Genomic DNA, 21060 nt, shown 5'->3' with positions numbered 1-21060 from the left:
GGCGGCCCCAAGCAGCATCCCTGACACCAGGCTCCCACCAGGCTCCTGGGAACCCAGGCCCCATCTCAGCCTAGGGGCTGCCATCTTCAGCAGCCCAAGGTGGTTCCTGTGACCTCAAGTGGTGTCCTTGGCACCAGGCTCCTGGTGGGCTCTGGTGAATCCAGACCCTGGCTCACCCAAGGTCCTGCCTACTCCAGGCAGCCACAGGCAGCACCCACAGCCAGAGGCAGCTTCCGCAACAGGGCACGCAGTGGGCTCCCACAAACCCAGGACCCCAGGTCACTGCAGCACTTACCGGCTCCAGCAACCCAGGTAGATTCCATGGCATCAGGCTCTCTCGGGGCTACTGGAAACTCAGGCCCATGGCTCACCACACCACCTGCCAGTTCCAGCAGCTGTAGACAGCTCTCATGGAACCAGGCTCCTGGCAGGCTCCCACAAAACCAGGCCCCCCGCTCACCCAGGTGCTTGCTGACTCAGGCAGCCCTAGGCAGCTCCCATGGCACCAGGCACCAGCAGGCTCCCATGAACCCAGGCTTCCATCTTGACCCAGCACCTGCTGGCTCCTGCAGCCTCAGGCAGCTCCTGTGGCCCCAGGCCCCCAGCAGGCTCCCAGGAATCCAGACTTCTGGCCTACCTCAGCACAAGCTGTCTCTCATGGCGCCAGGGTCCTGGCAGGCTCCCGTGAACCAAGGCTCTTAGCTCATCCCAGCACTGGCCAACTCCCATGGCCCTGGATGACTCCTGTGGCTGCAGGCTCTCAATCAGGACCTGCCAAACCAGGCGCCAGTGGAGCTACTCATGAACTCAGGGTCCCAGCTGTGCCCAGGGCCAGACACAATACCGTGGACCCAAGCTCTCCGCTCACCCCAGTACCAGGCTGCCCAAGGACTCCAGCAGCAAGCCTGCCCCTGGACACCACCAGATGGCCTACCCAGGACCCCTAGATGGGCTGACTGTGAAGGCTTTGGTTTGCTAAAGCCAGTCTGTAAAGAGTGGAAGAGATGCCTACTTCTTCAAATTTGCAGACACCAATGGAGGCCACAAGGATCATGAATACTCAAAGACCCATGACACCACCAAAGAAAAAGAATAAAACTCCAATGACCGACCAAGAAATGGAGATATAGGAACTATGTGACAAAGGCTTCAGAACAACCCTCTTTGAGAAATTCATAAAACTATAAGGAAACACAGATAGACTACTAAATGAAATAAGGAAACAGTGCATGAGCAAGTGAGAAGTTCAACACAGAAACAGAAATCTTTAAGGAAAAACAAACAGAAATTCTAGAGTTGAAGAACACAATGACTGAACTGAAAAATTCAATAGCAAGCTTCGAAATCAGATTCAACCACGTACAAGAAATAATTAGTGAACTAGAAGATGTGTCATTTGAAATCATCCAGTCAAAGAAGCAAAAAGTAAAAAAGGAATGGATGGGAACGGGGAAAGGCAGTGTGAATTACGGGATACCGTGAAAAGAAACAGATAAGCATTATTAAAGTACCAGAGGAGAAGACAGGGAGAAAGGAAAAGAAAGTTTACTTAAAAAAATAGCAGCTGGGCCGGCCCCAGGGCTTAGCGGTTAAATGCGTGTGCTCTGCTACCGGTGGCCCAGGTTCGGATCCCGGGTGCGCATCGACACACCGTTTGTCCGGCCATGCTGAGGCCGCGTCCCACATACAGCAACTAGAAGGATGTGCAATTATGACATGCAACTATCTACTGGGGCATTGGGGAAAAAAAGGAGGAGGATTGGCAATAGATGTTAGCTCAGAGCCAGTCTTCCTCAGCAAAAAAAGAGTAGGATTAGCCCGGATGTTAGCTCAGGGCTGATCTTCCTCACAAAAAAAAAAAAAAAAAAGATCTAAAACAAACAAAAAAAAATAGCAGCTGACATCTTCTCAAATCTGGAGAGAGATTTAGACATCCAAGGTCCTGAAGTCGATCTGTCACCCTAAAATTTCAAACTAAAACTTTCTTCTCCAAGACACATTATAACAAAACTATCTAAACTCAAAAAAAGGGTCAAACAACACGATCAAGTTCAACATGATGCAAATCAATGAATGTGACACACCGCATTAATAGAATGAAAGATAAAAATCATAAAATAATCTCAGTCGATGCAGAAAAAGCAGTTTGACAAAATTCAACACCCCTTCATGATAAAAACTCTCAATCAAGGGTTACAGAAGGAACATAATAAAAGGTTTACATGACAAACCCACAGCTAACATCATATTGAACAGTGAAAGGCTGAAAGCTTTCTTGCTAAGACAAAGAACAAGACAAGAGTGCCCAGTCTCAATACCACTCTTCAACATACTCCTACAAGTCTTAACCAGAGACATTTGGCCAGAGAAAGAAATATAATGCATCCAAATTGGAAAGGGAGAAACAAAGTGGTCTCTGTTTGCAGATGATATGATTTTATATAGAGAAATACCTAAGGACTCTCCCCCAAACTGTTAGGACTAATAAACAAATTCACTCAAGCTGCAGGAGACAAAATCAACATATAGAAATCTGTTGCCTTTCTGTACACTAACAATGAACTATTTAAAAAAGATATAAAGAAAAAAATCCTATTTACAATAGCGTCAAAAACAGTAAAATACTCATAAATAAATTTAACCAAGAAGGTGAAAGGTCTACACACTGATAACTATAAGACATTGATGAAAGAAACCAAAGGCACAAAGAAATGAAAAGATATCTTATGTTCGTGGATCAGAAGAATTAATACTGTTAAAATGTCCATGCTACCCAATGCCATCTCAAGATTCAATGCAATTCCTATTAAAATTCCCATGGCTTTTTTCACAGAAATAGGACAAACAATGCTAACATTCATATGGATCCACAAAAGACCTCAAATAACCAATGCAACGCTGAGAAAGAAAAAGCTGAAGGCATCACAATTGCATTTCAAACTTTATTACAAATCTATAGTAATAAAAACGGTATGATACAGGTATAAAAAGAGACACATAGACCAAGAGAACAGAATCAAGGGCCCAGAAATAAAACCACACACATACAGTTTGCTAACAATTGACGAGTCAGCTAAGAAGATTCCATGGGGAATGGATAGTTTCTACAATAAATGTTGTTGGGAAAACTGGATAACCACATGCAGACAAATGAAATTGGATCCCTATTTTACACCACTCTAAAAATGATACCAAATTGAATAAAAGACTTAAATGTAAGACAGCAAATATGAAACAACTAAAAGAAAATATAGAGAAAAAAACCCCATGAAACCGGTCTTGACAATGATTTTTTTGGATGTAACATCAAAAGTGCAAGCAACAAGTGCAAAACTTAACAAGTGGGATGACATCAATCTAAAAAGCTTCTGCACAGCAAAAGAAACAATCGGCAAACTAAAGGGGTTAATATCCACAATATATAAGAAACTCTTACAACTCAAAAGCAAAGAAACCAAGGAAACAATGCGAAAATGGTCAAAGACCTGAATAGATACTTTTCCAAAGAAGACATAAAACTGGTCAAGAGGTACATGAGAAGATGCTCGTAATCACTCATCATCAGGGAAACAAAATCAAAACTACAATGAGATATCACCTCACACCTGCTAGAATGGGTATTCTCAAAGAGACAACAGACAACAAGTGTTGGCGAGGCTGTGTAGAAAAGAGAACCCTGTGCACTTTTGGTATGAATGTAAATTGCTACAGTCACTATGGAAAAAATATGGAATTTTCTCAAAAAAATAAAAACAGAAATACTACATAAATGAGCAATTCCACTTCTGGTTGTATATCCAAAGGAATTGAAATCACTATTCTGAAGAGATATCTGCACCCCCATGTTCATTTCAGCATTATTCACAAACTGAGGACATAGAAACAATCCATGTGTCCATCAATGGATAAACAGATAAAGAAAATGTGAGATATATGTATATATACACGAAATATATAATGGAACATTATTTAGCCACGCGAGAGAATGAAATCCTGCATTTTGCGACAACATAGATGGACCTTGAGGCATTATGCTAAGTAATATAAGTTAGACAGAGAAAGATAAATACTATATGTTCTCACACATATGTGAAATCTAAAAAAGCCCAACTCAAAGGAATAGAGACTCGGGGCCGCCCGGTGGCACAGCGGTTAACTGCACGCGCTCTGCTGCGGCGGCCCGGGGTTTGCAGGTTCGGATTCCGGGCATGCACCGACGCGCCGCTTGTTAAGGCATGCTGTGGCGGCGTCCCATATAAAGTAGAGGAAGATGGGCACGGATGTTAGCCCAGGGCCAGTCTTCCTCAAGAAAAAAGGGGAGGATTGGCATCGGATGTTAGCTCAGGGCTAGTCCTCCTCACAAAAAAAAAAAAAAAAAGGAATAGAGACTAGAATGGTGTTTGCCAGGGCCTCGCGGGTGGGGAAAATGGGGAGATGTGAGTCAAAGTGTGCAAATTTCTAACTGTGAAATGAATAAGTTCTGGGGATCTAATGTATAGCATGATGACCATAATTAACAAGACTATATTATATACTCAAGAGTTGTTAAGAGAGTAGATCTTAAAAGTAATGACTAGACGGGGGCCAGCCCCGTCGCCTGGCGAGTAAGTGCATGTGCTCCGCTACTGGCAGCCCGGGTTCTGATCCCAGGCGCGCACGACGCACCGCTAGTCTGGCCATGCTGAGGCGGCGTCCCACATACAGCAACTAGAGGGATGTGCAACTATGATGTACAACTATCTACTGGGGCTTTGGGGAGAAAAGGGGAAAAAAAACCAAAAAGAAAAAAAGGGATGACTAGAAGAAAGAAGTTAATTATGGGAGGGAATGGAGGTGCTAACTCACCGTACTGTGGTAATCCTTTCACAAATCATCATCTTGAACACGAAAACTTACATATGTTATATGTCACTAATATTTCAAGAAATCTAAAAAAAAATCTCTCAACAAAGTACAACCCAGGACCAGATGACTGCACTGGTGAATTCTACCAAACATATAAAGAAGTATTAAAAACAAGCCTTCTTACGCTCTGTCAAATGTTGAAAAAGAGGGAACACTTCCAAACTCATTTTACGATGCCAGCATTACCCTGATACCAACACTAGACAAGGACACTAAAAGAAAATAAAATTACAGACCATTACACCCAATGAATATAGATGCAAAAATCCTCAACAAAGTACTAGCAAACTGAATGGAACCGCGTATTAAAAGAATTATACACTACGACCAAGTGAAATTTATTCCTGGTATACAACGGGAGTTCAACATACAAAAATTGATCAGTGTAATATGCCACATCAATAAAATGAAGGGGAAAAAAACATGACCATCTCAATGGATGCAGAAAAACCATTTGACATAATTCAACACCCTTTCATGATAAAACACTCAACAAACTAGAAAAGGAGAAAAGTGCCTCACCATAATAAAAGCCATATATGAAAAACACACAGCAAACATAATACTCAATGACGGAAGGCTGAAAGCTTTTCCTCTAAGATCAGGAACAAGGCAAGGATGCCCACTTTCACCATTTCTATTCAACACAGTACTGAAAGTTCAAGCCAGAACCATGAGGCAATAAAAATAAATAAATAAAAGGCTTCCAAATTGGAAAGAAAAAAGTAAAATGGTCTCTGTTGGAAGACGATATCATCTCATATGTAGAAAACACGAAAGACTCCACAAAAAAGCCGTTTGACCTAACACGAATTCAGGAAAGTAGCAGGATACAAAGTCAACACAAAAATCAGTTGCATTTCTATACACGAACCATGAGCTCTCTGAAAAGGAAATTACAAAAACAATTCATTTATAATAGTATCAGAAAGAATAACATGCTTAGGAATTAACTTAACCAAGGAGGTGAAAGGCTTGCACCATAGAAACTACAAAACATTTCAGAAAGAAATTAAAGAAGACATACATAAATGGACACATATCCCATGTTCATGGATTGGAAGGCTTACTATTGGTAAAGTGTCAATATTACCCAAAGCAATCTACAGATTCAATGTAATCCCTATCCAAATCCTAATGATGTATTTTGCAGAAATAGAAAAACCCATCCTAAAATTCACATGAAATCTCAAGGGACTCATAATAGCCAAAACAATCCTGAAAAAGAACAAAACTGGAGGACTCACACTTCCTGATTTCAAAACTTACTACAAAGCTACAGTAATCAACAGTATGGTATTGGCGTAAAGACAGACATAGAGACCAATGGCATAGAATAGGGAGCCGAGCAACAAAGCCTCACATATACGGTCAAGTGATTTTTCACAAGGGTGCCAAGACCACGCAACAGAGAAAGGTTTCTTTTCAACAAATGGTGCTGGGAAAACTGGATATCTGCATGCAAAAGATTGAAGCTGGACCCCATCCAACACCATATACAAAAATTAACTGAAAATGGATCAAGGACATAAATGTAAGACCTCAAACACGAAAACTCTTAGAAGAACACATAGGACAAAATCTTCACGACACCGGACTTGGCAATGATTTCTTGGATATGACACCAAAGGCACAGGTAACGAAAGAAAAACAATGGACAAATTGGACTCCATGAAAATTTTATAAGTTGGTACATCAAGAGGCACTGTCCACAGAGTAAAAAGGCAACCCAAGAGAGGGAGAAAATATTTGCAAATCATGTTTCTGACAAGAGACTGATATCCAGAATATACAGAGAAGTCCTAAAACTAAACAACTAAAAAACAAGCCAATTCAAATATGGGCAAAGGACTTGAAGAGACATTTCTCCAAAGAAGACTTACAAATGGCATATAAGCACATGAAAAGATGCTCAACACCACTAATTATTAGGGAAATGAAAATCAAAACCACAATGAGACACCACCTCACACCCACTAAGATGAGTGCTATGGAAAAGACAGAAAACAACAAGTGTTGGCCAGGGTGCGGCAAAATTGGAAACCTGGTACACTGTTGACAGGAACCTAAAATGGTGCAGCCGCTATGGAAAACAATATGGACGTTCCTCAAAAAATTGAACATAGAATTATCACGTGATCCAGCAATTCCACTTCTGGAGATACATCCAAAAGATCTGAAAGCACAGCCTTGAAGAGATATTTGTACATCCATGTTCATAGCAGTATTGTTCACAATAGAAAACGTGGAAGCAACCCAAGTGTCCACTGACGCATGAATGGATACACAAAATGTAGTATATCCACACAATGGAATATTATTCAGCCTTAAAAAGGAAGCAAATTCTGCAATATCCCACACATGGATTAACCTTGGGGACATTATGCTAACAGAAATAAGCCAGTCACAAAAAGACAAATACTGTATGATTCCACTTACACGAGGAACTGAGAGTAGTCAAAATCATAAGAGATGCAAAGTGGAATGGTGGCTGCCAAGGGCTGGGGGGAGGGGAGAAGGGAGAGTTATTGTTTAATAGGTATAGAGTTTTATAAGATTTATAAGAGTTATGGGGATGAATGGTGGTGATGACTGTACAATAGTGTAAATGTATTTAACGCCACTGAAGTGTACACTTAAAAATGGTTAAGATGGCACACTTTTTTGTTATGTATATTTTAACTCAATATACAAAAAGGGGAAAAAAAAAAAGAAATGAGCTATTGGGCCACAAAAAGACATAGTGGACCCTTAAATACATATTGATAAGTGAAAGAAGCCAACCTGAAAAGGATATATACTCTGTTCCATAGTTTTCATGTATTCCAATTACACGACATTCTAGAAAAGGCAAAAGTATGGAAACACTATAAAGATCAGTGTTGCCAGGAGTTGGGAGGCAAGGGACGAAAAGGTAGAGCACAGGGATTTTTAGGGCAATCCAACTCTTCTGTAGGATACTGTCGTGGTGGACACATGAGATTATGCATTTGTCAAAATCCAAGTACATGACAGCGAGACAGCGAACCTTAACGTAAACTACGGACTTGGTTACAAACACTGTAGCAGCATCAGCTCCTCACCTGTGAGCAATGAACCGCACTACCACAGGTGGTCATGCAAGATGTTAACAGTAGGGGAAACTGCGGGGGAGGAGGGAGAAATGCTCTGCACTATCTGCTGAATTTCTCTGTCCATCTAAAACTTTCCTAAAAAACAATCTATTAATTAAAAATTAATCAATGGAAAGTACGGAGTGGGTAGAAATAGGGATGAAACAAGAATATCTGAATATTGACAAATGTTGAAGCTGGGTAATAGGGACATGGGGGGCTATCACACTTTTCTGTTTAATTTGTGAATGTTCAAGGTTTTCCACAATAAAACATTTTTTTTTATTGATGTTTTAATGGTTTCTAACATTGTGAAATTTTAGGTTGTACATTTTTGTTTGTCCATCACCACATATATGACTCCCTTCACCCCTTGTGCCCGCCCCCCACCCCCACTGCCCAGGTAACCACAGTCCAGTTTTCTCTGTCCATGTGTTGGTTTATATTCCACATATGAGTGAGATCATACAGTGTTTGTCTTTCTCTTTCTGGCTTATTTCACTTAACGTAATACCTTCCAGGTCCATCCATGTTGTTGCAAATGGGACGGTTTTGTCTTTTTTTATGGCTGAGTAGTATTCCATTGTATATGTATACCACATTTTCTTAATCCAATCGACAGTCGAGGGACACTTAGGTTGCTTCCACTTCTTGGCTATGGTGAATAATGCTGCAATGAACATAGGGGTGCATAAGCCTCTTTGGATTGTTGATTTCAGGTGCATTGGATAGATTCCCAGTAGTGGGATGGCTGGGTCATAGGGCACCTCTATTTTTAATTCTTTGAGGAATCTCCATACCGTTTTCCATAGAGGCTGCACCAGTTTGCATTCCCGCCAGCTGTGTATGAGGGTTCCTGTTTCTCCACATCCTCTCCAACATTTGTTGTTTTTGTCTTGGTGATTATAGCCATTCTAACGGGTGTGAGGTGATATCTTAGTGTTGTTCTGATTTGCATTTCCCTGATGATTAGTGATGTTGAACATCTTTTCATGTGCCTGTTGGCCATCTGTATATCGTCTTTGGAGAAGTGTCTGTTCATTTCCTCTGCCCATTTTTTGATCGGGTTGTTTGTTTTTTTGGTGTTCAGTTGTGTGAGTTCTTTATATATTATGGAGATCAACCCCTTGTCAGATGTATGTTTTGCAAATATTCTCTCCCAGCTGGTGGGTTGTCTGTTCATCTTGATTCTGGTTTCGTTTGTCTTGTAGAAGCTCTTTAATCTGATCAAGTCCCACTTGTTTATTTTTTCTTTAGTTTCCCTAGTCTGGGTAGGCATGTCATCCAAAAAGATTCCTCTATGACCAATGTCAAATAGTGTGTTCCCTATATTTTCTTCTGCGAGTTTTATAGTTTCAGGTCTCACCTTCAGGTCTTTGATCCATTTTGAGTTAATTTTTGTGAATGGCAATAGCAGATGGTCCACTTTCATTCTTTTGCATGTGGCTGTCCAGTTTTCCCAACACCATTTATTGAAGAGACTTTCCTTTCTACATTGTATGTTCTTAGCTCCTTTGTCGAAAATTAGCTGTCCATATATGTGTGGTTTTATTTCTGTGCTTTCAATTCTGTTCCATTGATCTGTGTGTCTGTTTTTGTACCAGTACCATGCTGTTTTGATTACTATTGCTTTGTAGCATGTTTTGAAGTCAGGGATTGTGATGCCTCCTGCTCACAATAAAACATTTTTAAAGCTCCAGATTAAATCTAGATTATATATACAAGGAATCAAAGAATGTGAAGAAAGCAGATATTTTTGAAGCAAGTATTCAAGGGGTACACTGAGGGAACGTGCAATCACACTGGATAGAGAGTGAATGTCCTGGTTCCACCAGGAAGGTTTGGAGCTCAGTGAGCAAGGCAGGCGACAGCACAGTCAGGGAAGTGACTGATAATGAACACGGAAAATGTTCGCCCTCACTGGTCACAGAAATGCCAACGATGGGCCCTGACAGAACTGCCCCAGGATTTACAACGTCGAGACACCCAGAGTTAGAGCGGGCTCAGGGACAGAGCACCACGTCCTGTGAGAATGCCAATCAGCACCGGCTTTCTGGAGGGCAAACCCCCCGAACCCTGGAACCCGCAGGCCACTGGCCCGGCTGCTCTGTTGTACGGACTCTGTCCAAAAACAAAGTGATTGGGTAAAGATGATGGACTGAATAAACATATGTAGAGCCCCTTTGACATAAAATCCCTAAAAAATGACCCAAAGATTCCTTCATTGATGAACAAATTCATAATAGCCCTGGGAACCATCAAGAGAGCCGACATTTTGAGGAAGACATCAAAGAGAGACAACAGCTGGTGACCGGGGACGCCAGTGGGGGGCTCCGGGTGGGCCATGGAGACCCAGCCAGGGCGCCCTCTCTTCCTCCCCCTCTTCCCCCTGCCGCTCACCTAACACTTCCTGCATCGCTCCTCCACTCCCAGCCACTGCCCACCTCACGCTCCAGTAATACAGGAGCAGAGGCGCAGGGCGCCCTTTCCACCAGCACAGCTGTCCTCTTGCTCTCTGCGCCTCCCCAGGCAGCGGAGCCCAGCCCTGCACCTCCTCAGGGCCCAGCACGCTCCTCCCGGGCCCTCAGCCTCCTCCTCTCCATCTGGTCCTCCCTGCAGCACCTGCTAGATCATCTCCACCTTACAAACAAACTCTCCCTTGGACCCATGCTCCCTTTTGGCTACTGTCCACTTGCCCGACTCCCCTTCATGGCGAAACCTCTTAAGTAAAGTGCCTCATCCCTACTGCCCTCCCATGGCTCCCCTTCCCCCACTCCAGACCCAGCTTCATTCCCACCCTCTCAAGGAGACTGAGGTCACCAGTGATCCCACGTGGCCGAGTCCAGCCATCTTCTCTCCATTCTGATCGGAGCTGTATCCCACCCAGCTGAGCACCCCTCCTTTCTGCAATACCCTTTTCCCCTCGTGGCTCCTGCAACCTCATGCTCCACCATTTCAGTCCCCTTTCCTGGACCCTCTTCAGCTACACCTCTGCAAACACTGCCTGCTCCTAGGCTGGGCCAGGGGCCCTTCCACAGATGCAGTGTCTCCAGGAAACCTCATTCAATTCCACGTTTTTAAACATCTCTGACCTTATCCTCACTCTGCAGACACACCGATGCAACTTTAAGAGCTTAGGTGCTAGCTCCCCAGCATCGGCACCTAAGAAGTATCTCAGACTCGATTCCTCTCAAAATTTCACTGTCATATGAGTTCCAAAATAGCATCAAATATTTCCAAAACGGAGGAAAAATTTGCATACAATAAATAGTGGTGAACAAAGTAACCGATAAAACGTATACTTACATCCAATCGTGGTTGCTTGATGGGGAAAATAAGAACACAGAACTGAGATCAGACAGTCTCAAGCTGGGGAGTGGAAGGTGAGGAGCTGAGAGTGTAGAACACAGGAACTGATCAACTCTAAGCATTTCCAGAAAGAAAGGCAGAAACTGTTGTTCCTAAAAGCTGAAAGACACCCACTAGAAGAATAGAAAAACCATGAGAAAGCCTAACAAATTAAAAACTAAATTAAATGGTAGACTCAACTTCCAATTTATCAATAATCACAATTGTGAATGGATGAAATTGCTCTATAAAAAGACGAAGGCTCTCAAGTTGAGTTGAAATATAGTTATAAAATAAAGGGATATAATGTGGTTGAAAATGAGGAGATAAAGAAATAAGACTTTAAACAGACAAAAAGGGGTTTTCTGTGTTGATAACTGTCAGGAACACTTATGCACCTAACAATATGGTCTTGAAACATAAAGCAAAACTGGACAAACAAGAAGACACAGGCACCTCCAGAATCACAGGGAAACCTACCTTACCTCTCTTAGAAATCCACAGGTCATGGGGCGGCCCCATGGCTTAGCGGTTAAGTGCGCGCGCTCCGCTGCTGGCGGCCCAGGTTCGGATCCCGGGCGCGCACCGACGCACCGCTTCTCCGGCCATGCTGAGGCCATGTCCCACATGCAGCAACTAGAAGGATGTGCAGCTATGACATACAACTATCTACTGGGGCTTTGGGGGAAAAAGAAATAAATAAAATTAAAAAAAAAAAAGAAATCCACAGGTCAAGTGATACAGTAAGTTAGGAAACAGATCTGCTGATGAACACAAAAAAGCTAGATCTGGCCTCAGCCCGAGGGACAACAACGTAAGCAACTAGTGGAGAGGATGCATTCTCCTCAAACCACAATGAAACAATCACCACAATGGACTGTGTGCTAAGCCACAATGAAATCTCTAAATTGTCCACAAAGCAGAAATCTATAAGTGACCATATTACTGGACCTTCAAGCAATAAAAGTAAAAAATAATCACAAAATATTGGCTCCCCTCCCCCAACCTATCCACTTGAAAATCTGTCCACACTCTTCTAAATCTCTCAGGTTAAAGGGGGGATCCACGCAGACAGACAAACTCTTTAGAAATGAACAGCAAGGAGAGCAGCATGAGGCAAATCCATGGTGTGGGGACAAAGGGACAGACGAAGGGACACAGCCTCCACTGCAGGTATCAGGGAATATCACCTGTACACAAAGAAGCTCAGCAGTTCCCTCCAGGAGCCAGAACAACACCACAATAAAACCAAAGACAGAAGAACGAAGCGAGGATTCACGAGGCAGGAACAACAACGTAGACCTGAGCAATGGAGTCAAGGGCTGGCTGTCTGGAAAGACCTGTAACACTGAGAAACCTTCACAGTCTGACCAAGAGGAACAGACAAAGGCACCAAACTGTACCATCAGGTACGACAAATTACAGAAACAGCTTTAACGTGATAGGAGACCATAGCAGATAACTCTGACCAGGACATCAGCGGTCCTCAGCTGGAGCTGTCCTTACCCCAGGATGCATCTGGAAACACGCGGGATGGGTTTTGTTTCTTGCTTTGTCTTGTCTTAATGGTTGTTGCCCCGGGGGTCCAGGAGGTCCTGAACAACCTGTCACATAGAGCCATTTCCCACCTGAAGTGTTACTGACATCTGGAAAGACAAGCACTGATCCAGATTAAATGAACAATGTGGCTGAGCGGCCCAGTGGCGTAGGGGTTAAGTGCACGCACTCTGCTGTGGTGGCCTGGGGTTCGGATCCCGGGCGCGCACCGACGCACTGCTTATCAAGCCATGCTGTGGTGGCATCCCATATAAAGTGGAGGAACATGGGCATGGATGTTTGCCCAGGGCCAGTCTTCCTCAGCAAAAAGAGGAGGATTGACAGATGTTAGCAAAAAAACAAAGAAAGAAAGAAACAAACAAATGAATAAATAAATAAACAATGTGGTAGGGAAATGTTTTCCATGGATGTATAACAGGCAAAAGATGGTACCCTCAGTATGTAAGGAATATCGAGAAACCAATGTTTACAACTACTAAACTGTAAAAGAGCTGGAAAATCAGAAACATAGCCAATAAATACACCAAAAATATATCCAACCTATTTGTACAGGTGGAGAAATATGTATGTAAAGCACAGGAAACAGTCTAGGAGATGACACACCAAATTTTACCATGGACAAGGACAAAAGTTGGGAGATAGGTGAGAAATAGGAGTTTTTACACTTCATAGTTTATATATTTCTGTAGTTTTAATTTTTACAAAAGTGAACGTATTCTACTCAAACAGATATTTAAAATTTTAAAGAAATTATTAAAATATTCAAAATGACTTCAGTTCAAGGATATTCATTAAAACATGAATGGGAGGAGTGACGTCAGCGTCACGGCAGAGTGAGCTTTCCCATAAACTCTTCCCCCGATAAGATACAACAAAAGGAACAGTCACAGACCAACAACAGAATCCTAGACAATGAAAAGCAAGATCAGAAAGATCCACTGCTGCACATCTGAGAGAGGAACGTGCTAGGCCCCCCGAGGAAGTGAGGAGAGGTAAGGAGAACTCCTCTCCCTCCCCATCAGATCAGCGATCCCAGTCCACATGGCTGCCAGTGAGGGGGTAGGGGCGGCCCTCTGCGGGGAAACCATAGCCCTTCCGGCTCTCTCCACCAATGGGAAACTCCCACACAGAGCACTCAGAACTGCTACGGGGTACCATCAACATCTGAGCACCCCAGGAGAGCGGATACCGAGGGGCGAACGAGAAGCCCCCCACGCCACGGACCCAGCGGGCAAAAGAGAGAGCACCTCCCCCGCCCACAAGCCGGACCCTGCGGATCACAGCAAACAGCTAGGGCAGAGTGCAGGGGGCACAGATTACACAGCCCTTTACCCCCACACAGTGGCGGCGGGTGGAAATTGCAACCAGATATTTCCAGGATGAGGAAAAACAAAGCCAATACAGGAACCACAATGCAATGGTACATGAAATCACCAGACCAGAAGGAAAATGACAAGCACCCAGAAACCAACGCTGAAGACACAGAAATCCATAACCTAAACGACAGAGATTTCAAAATAGCTATCATTAAAAAACTCAATGAAATACAAGACAGCACAAACAATTCAATAAGATTAGGAGTTTCTTCACAAGAGAGATTGAAATAATAAAGAAAAACCAATCAGTGCTGATGGAGATGAAGAACACAATGGAGGAGATAAAGGAGAACCTGGAATCTTTAAAGAACAGAGCTGACAACATGGAGGAAAGAATTAGCATTATAGAGGATAGGAATACAGATATGCTCCAGATGGAAGAGGAGAGAGAACTAAGACTAAAAAGAAATGAAGAAAGTCTCCGAGGAATATCTGACTCTATTAGGAAATGTAACATAAAAATTATAGGCATTCCTGAGGGAGAAGAGAGGGAAAGAGGAAGAGAGCCTATTCAAGGAAATAATAGCTGAGAACTTCCCAAATCTGGGGAAGAAGCACGAAATACCAGTAAGCGAAGCCAACAGATTACCTAAATACGTCAACAGGCAAAGGCCCACTCCACGATATCTAGTGGTAAGGCTAGCCAGAGTCAATGACAAAGAAACAATATTAAGGGCAGCTAGACAAAAACAAAAGATAACGTACAAAGGAACTCCCATCAGGCTCTCAGCAGATTTCTCAACAGAAACTTTACAGGCTAGGAGAGACTGGAATGATATATTCAAAATACTGAAAAACAAATACTTTCAGCCAAGAATACTCTTATCCAGCAAAAATATCCTTCAAATATGATGGAGAAATAGTAACTTTCCCAGATAAACAAAAGCTAAGGGAGTTCATGGCCACGAGACCCCCCCACTACAAGAAATACTCAAGAAGGCCCTCAGGCCTGAAAAAAAAAAGAGAAAGGGAATACAAAGCTTGGAGCAAGGAGAAAAATAGGTAGACAAACTCAGAAAAATAGTAGATCTTTACCGGAATAGGTTAGCAACCACTTAAACACCAAAATCAAAGATCAAAGGAAGGAATTCACCAAAAATAAATTTAACCTTATCACTGTAAACACACACCCACAACACAAGATAGAATAAGGTATAACAAGAACGACTTAGAAGGCAAAGAGGAAAGTGATTGAATTGACTTAGTATAAGGAAATAGGAGGCTATCAGATAATGGACTATCTCATACACAAGATTTTTTATACAAACCTCAAGGTAACCACTAAACAAATAATCAACACAAAATCACATATGATAAACAATGAGAAAACTAGAAGAGTCATAAGACAGAAGAACCAAACTGAATTGGCAGTCCGAAACAAATGGGACAAGAAACAAAGGAAATGCAAAAGAACCAGAGAATAAGTGACAAAACAGCAACACTAAGCCCTCATATATCAATAATTACTCTAAATGTAAATAGACTGAACTCTCCAATCAAAAGATACAGAGTGGCAGGATGGTTTAAAAAGCAAGACCCAACAATATGCTGCCTCCAGGAAACACATCTCAGCTCTAAAGACAAGCACAGGCTCAGAGTGAAAGGATGGAAGACAATAATCCAAGCTAATGACAAACGAAAGCAGGTGTTGCCATACTCATATCAGAGAAAGTAGACTTCAAGATAAAACAGGTTAAGAGAGACAAAGAAGGGAAATATATAATGATAAAAGGGACACTCCACCAAGAAGACATATCACTTATAAATATATATGCACCCAACATAGGAGCACCAATGTACATAAAGCAACTATTAACAAACCCAAAAGGAGACACTAACAACAACACAATAATAGGAGGGGATCTTAATACCCCACTTACATCAATGGATAGATCATCCAGACAAAAAGTCAATAAAGAAATAGTAGACTTAAATGAAAAACTGGATGAGATGGACCTAGTAGACATATACAGAGCACTCCATCCAAAAACAGCTGACTACACATTCTTCTCAAGCGCGCATGGAACATTCTCAAGGATAGACCATATGTTGGGAAACAAAGCAAGCCTCAATAAATTTAAGAAGATTGAAATCATAACAAGCATCTTTTCAGACAATAATGCTATGAAACTGGAAATCAACCATGAAAAAAAAACTGGGAAAGTGACAAAAATGTGGAGATTAAACAACATGCTACTGAACAACCAATGGATCATTGATGAAACTAAAGGAGAAATCAAAAAATATCTGGAAACAAAGGAAAATGAAAATATGCCATACCAAACCATATGGGATGCAGCAAAAGCGGTCCTGAGAGGGAAACTCATAGCGATACAAGCCCACCTTAACAAACAAGAAAAAGCCCAAATAAGCAACCTTAAATTGAACTAGAAAAAGAACAAAGCCCAAAGTCAGCAGAAGGAGAGAAATAATAAAAATCAGAGCAGAAATAAATGAAATTGAGACCAAAAAAACAGTAGAAAGGATTAATGAAACAAAGAGTTGGTTCTTTGAGAAGATAAACAAAATCGACAAACCCTTAGCCAGGCTTACTAAGAAAAAAAGAGAAAGGGCTCAAGTAAATAAAATTAGAAATGAAAGAGGAGAAATTACAATGGATACCACGGAAATACAGAGGATTATAAGAGAATACTATGAGAAATTATATGCCAACAAATTGGACAATCCAGAAGAAATGGATAAATTCTTAGACTCATACAACCTCCCAAAACTGAACCAAGAAGAAATGGAGAATCTGAATAGACCAATCACAAGTAAAGAGACTGAAATAGTAATCAAAAACCTCCCAAAAAATAAAAGTCCAGGACCAGATGGCTTCTCCGGTGAATTTTACCAAACATTCAAAGAAGATTTAATACCCATCCTTCTCAAACTACTCCAAAAAATAGAGGAAGATGGAACACTTCCTAAATCATTCTACGAGGCCAACATCACCCTGATACCAAAGCCAGACAAAGACAATACAAAGAAGGAAAATTACAGGCCAATATCGCTGATGAACATAGACGCAAAAATCCTCAACAAAATATTGGCAAACAGAATACAGCAATACATTGAAAAGATCATACACCATGATCAAGTAGGATTTATACCAGGGACGCAGGGATGGTTCAACAACCACAAATCAATCAACGTGATACATCACATCAACAAAACAAAGAATAAAAACCACATGGTCATCTCAATAGACGCAGAGAAGGCATTTGACAAGATAAAACATCCATTTATGATAAAAACTCGCAACAAAATGGGTGTAGAAGGAAAGTACCTCAACATAATAAAGTCTATTTATGACAAACCCACAGTCAACATCATACTCAATGGGGAAAGACTGAAAGCCGTTCCTCTGAGAACAGGACTGAGGCAGGGCTGCCCACTCTCACCACTCCTATTCAACATCGTACTGGAGGTTTTGGCCAGAGAAATTAGGCAAGAAAAAGGAATAAAAGGAATCCAAATAGGTTACAAAGAAGTGAAACTCTCACTACTTGCAGATGACATGATTTTATATATAGAAAACCCTAAAGAATCCATTGGAAAACTATTAGAAATAATCAACAACTACAGCAAAGTTGCAGGGTACAAAATCAATCTACAAAAATCTGTTGCATTTCTGTATGCTAATAATGAACTAACAGAAAGAGAATTCAAAAAGATGATACCATTTACAATTGCATCAAAAAGAATAAAATACCTAGGAATAAATCTTACCAACGAGGTGAAAGACCTATACAATGAGAACTACAAGACATTATTGAAAGAAATCGATAACGACATAAAGAAATGGAAAGATATCCCATGCACGTGGACTGGAAGAATAGACATAGTTAAAATGTCTATATTACCTAAAGCAATCCACAAATTCAATGCAATCCCAATCAGAATCCCAATGACATTCTTCACGGAAATAGAAAAAAGAATACTAAAATTCATATGGGGCAACAAAAGACGCGAATAGCTAAAGCAATCCTAAGAAAAAAGAACAAAGCTGGAGCCATCACAATCCCTGACTTCAAAATATACTACAAAGCAATAGTAATCAAAACAGCATGGTACTGGTACAAAAACAGACACACAGATCAATGGAACAGAATTGAAAGCACAGAAATAAAACCACACATATATGGACAGCTAATTTTCGACAAAGGAGCTAAGAACATACAATGTAGAAAGGAAAGTCTCTTCAATAAATGGTGTTGGGAAAACTGGACAGCCACATGCAAAAGAATGAAAGTGGACCATCTGCTATTGCCATTCACAAAAATTAACTCAAAATGGATCAAAGACCTGAAGGTGAGACCTGAAACTATAAAACTCGCAGAAGAAAATATAGGGAACACACTATTTGACATTGGTCATAGAGGAATCTTTTTGGATGACATGCCTACCCAGACTAGGGAAACTAAAGAAAAAATAAACAAGTGGGACTTGATCAGATTAAAGAGCTTCTACAAGACAAACGAAACCAGAATCAAGATGAACAGACAACCCACCAGCTGGGAGAGAATATTTGCAAAACATACATCTGACAAGGGGTTGATCTCCATAATATATAAAGAACTCACACAACTGAACACCAAAAAAACAAACAACCCGATCAAAAAATGGGCAGAGGAAATGAACAGACACTTCTCCAAAGACGATATACAGATGGCCAACAGGCACATGAAAAGATGTTCAACATCACTAATCATCAGGGAAATGCAAATCAGAACAACACTAAGATATCACCTCACACCCGTTAGAATGGCTATAATCACCAAGACAAAAACAACAAATGTTGGAGAGGATGTGGAGAAACAGGAACCCTCATACACAGCTGGCGGGAATGCAAACTGGTGCAGCCTCTATGGAAAACGGTATGGAGATTCCTCAAAGAATTAAAAATAGAGGTGCCCTATGACCCAGCCATCCCACTACTGGGAATCTATCCAACGAACCTGAAATCAACAATCCAAAGAGGCTTATGCACCCCTATGTTCACTGCAGCATTATTCACCATAGCCAAGAAGTGGAAGCAACCTAAGTGTCCCTCGACTGTCGATTGGATTAAGAAAATGTGGTATATATATACAACGGAATACTACTCAGCCATAAAAAAAGACAAAACCGTCCCATTTGCAACAACATGGATGGACCTGGAAGGTATTATGTTAAGTGAAATAAGCCAGAAAGAGAAAGACAAACACTGTATGATCTCACTCATATGTGGAATATAAACCAACACATGGTTTATTGTGTTACCAGGGGCAATGGGGGTGGGGGGGTGGGCACAAGGGGTGAAGGGAGACATATATATGGTGATGGACAAACAAAAATGTACAACCCCAAACTTCACAATGTTATAAACTATTAAAACATCAATAAAATAAATTAATTAATTAAAAACATGAATGGAAAGAACCTCCCCATCACTTTAAGAGTCTCCTATAACTTTTCTAATAGTTTATTATGTCGATATTATTTCACATTTAGATCCTAACTCACTGGAATTTACATTTGCGTGAGAGATGCAACAGAAGCTGACTTCCTCCTGTTCAAGTGGAAAACCAACCATCCAGGCACCATTCATTGGGTAGGTCTGGCTTTCACAGCTGACCTGCAATGCCTCCTTCCTCACCTGCTAAACCCCGACAGCTACCGCTGCCTCTCGAGTGCCCTAGAGCGAGCCGGGTGAGCTCTGCAACCTGGGCTCCCTGTCTGCGAGGGGCGGCTACCAGCAGAGCCTTCTCCCAAGACAGCAGCAGGCATGCTGCACACACAAGTGCTCAGGGGCCGTCTGCTGCGGAGCAGGAAACCCCTCATGATGAGCAGGCAGTGGGGGAGCCCCGAGCCCTGGGACTGACCTTGGCTGGGGGCAGCAGGCTGCTAAGGCAGGGAGCCCCCTCCCTTCAGCTCGTCCAGCTCCTCCTGCAGCGTGTGCACCTGGCTGTCGGCGGCTGCCCCTCTTCAGCTCGCTGTCCTTCTCCACCTGCTCCTGCAGGTGGCACCCGTGCTCCTGTTCCCCCGGGAGCAGAAGCAGTAGGAGTGCAGCGAGTCGAGGAGATCTTGGGCCCCCAGTGCTGACAGGATGAGCCCGCTGAGGGACGTGGGGCCGGTGTCGCTGTGCTCGCCCTGCACAGCTTCTGCAGCTGGCTTCGGGGTGACGTCTGTTGGAGTGGAGGGGCTCTGGGAGGGTTTCTGAGGCATCATTGTGAATGATGAACTTGGGGGCTCTGGGCCAAGCCCTCGTCAGGCCTCAGGCTGGTCCCACTGCAGCTGGGCTCCACATCTCTCTTCAGCCTCCTTCGCTTGACAAGCTCTGGGGGACAGATGGCCTCTCTCGAGTGTACACTGAGGAGAAACTGTAAGAAGGAAACCAGCCAATAAATCTGCACGCCCCAGATCCTGGGGGTAAAGTCACCCACGGAAATGCCACTCTTACCCAGCAGCCCCTCGCTGGGAAGAGGGTGTTTCATCGCCAGCATCTACAGCAGACGTGTTTGCATCTCCCTGGCTGCCTGATGCTGTGGAGGCCACACTGTCTCCTGGGGTTCCTTCCAGAGACTCTGCGCCCAATCCTGACTGGCGGCTTCCTGGGCAGCCCTGGCTGCGGGTTCACCCTGCAGAGGGGCTCGCTTCAACTTGCGGGACCCCGGCTAGGCCCTCAGGTTTTCCCTCGAGGACAACGATGAACCTGCAGCTCTTTTCCCATCTGCCTCACTCGCATGTTCCCTCAGGTCCCCGGCGGCCTTCCTGGT

General features: G+C 42.6%; 1 protein-coding gene across 3 annotated transcripts in view; it reads right to left on the bottom strand.

Annotated features, from left to right (window-relative positions):
• Positions 1 to 20605, bottom strand: part of LOC131402778 (ral guanine nucleotide dissociation stimulator-like) — a 55434-nt gene extending 34829 nt beyond the window's left edge. For all 3 annotated transcript variants that reach the window (XR_009218959.1, XM_058537321.1, XM_058537320.1), the window contains exon 1: positions 20167 to 20605. The gene's annotated coding sequence lies outside the window, so the exon portion shown is untranslated. The remainder of the gene's footprint in view (positions 1 to 20166) is intronic.
• Positions 20606 to 21060: the final 455 nt, after the last annotated feature.

Source organism: Diceros bicornis, unplaced genomic scaffold, assembly GCF_020826845.1.
Source record: "Diceros bicornis minor isolate mBicDic1 unplaced genomic scaffold, mDicBic1.mat.cur scaffold_265_ctg1, whole genome shotgun sequence".
Lineage (NCBI taxonomy): Eukaryota > Metazoa > Chordata > Mammalia > Perissodactyla > Rhinocerotidae > Diceros > Diceros bicornis.
This window is presented reverse-complemented; position numbering and strand designations above follow the sequence as displayed.